Here is a 1,137-nt window from a genome sequence, read left to right as displayed (position 1 = left end):
GTTTTATAGCTTTGTTTCCTTCCTCTCTCTCTTCTTGACTGTCTCCTTCCTCTCTGAGCTGTGTTTATGATGTTGGAAAAACAATCTTGGAAAGAAACTGCCATGACAAAATGGGTCATATATTAACAAAGCAATCAAAGCATTCTGGTTTTGTAATGTTGACATCCAGTTATTGTAATGTGCTATCAGCCTGATTTGCAGTTGCAGATTCAGTGTGGCTCCTCACCTAGCATGTGTGTTCAAGTTTGTTTGCAAAGTTTACATTTGCCAGTTGCTCCTGGGCCACAAACACATTATTCTAAAAAATCTTGAAATGTAGTTTGTATTGCCTATGCTGTAGTCCAACAGAAGGAACATGCCTCTCCTGGAAATTGTGAAATGGTTGCTTTTGTTCAACCATTTGTACTACAAACTCATGAATACAAATTCAACATGAAATAAAATACACCTCCACAAATAAGCATAATCCAAGCTCTCTCTCTCTCTCTCTATCTCTCTCTCTCTCTCTCTCTCTCTCTCTCTCTCTCTCTCTCTCTCTCTCTCTCTCTCTCTCTCTCTCTCTCTCATTTTCTTCAGCTCTCCTATACACTGAAGTGTTATGCTGCTCCAATGTTTGACCCTTGCCTCAAAGAAAGTTCAAGAGCTTCTCGAACACAGCAGAAAAAAAAGTATCTTGACTGCAATGCCCTCTAGTTAAATATTGTTTTATTTTCATCTTCCTTCCGTCCTTACCTTGTTGCAGGGGACCTCTGTCAATTGTTAACTAGTTTCAGAAAGGACATCACAGGCTAGCTGTTGGGAGAGGGCTTTAGAAAGGCCTGAGCACTCAGGTGCAGCAAATGTAAATTTACCCTGTTTGTCTGTCACATTCAAGATCTGTCTGTACCTTTTACTAATTGTCTGTATCCAACCCAAGGGTATGATACAGTTGCTGTTGAGATCAGCTATGCCAACAGATTCAGACTGTTCCAGTCCCATCAGGGCTTCTGGAGACGCTCCCTACCAGCCAGATACCTCATCCTGGTTCTGCTCCATTCACATCATGTGCACACTGAGGTTGTGCTACTGCGGAGTTGAGGCTGACAAAGATGAGACTTTTGTCTGCTAATGGCCAACACTGCTGCAGAGGGATGACAT

Source organism: Hypomesus nipponensis, chromosome 13 (assembly GCF_054491055.1).
Source record: "Hypomesus nipponensis isolate SF chromosome 13, ASM5449105v1, whole genome shotgun sequence".
Classification (NCBI taxonomy): Eukaryota; Metazoa; Chordata; class Actinopteri; order Osmeriformes; family Osmeridae; genus Hypomesus; species Hypomesus nipponensis.
The sequence above is the reverse complement of the archived record's forward strand: the minus strand, read 5'-3'. Positions refer to the sequence as shown.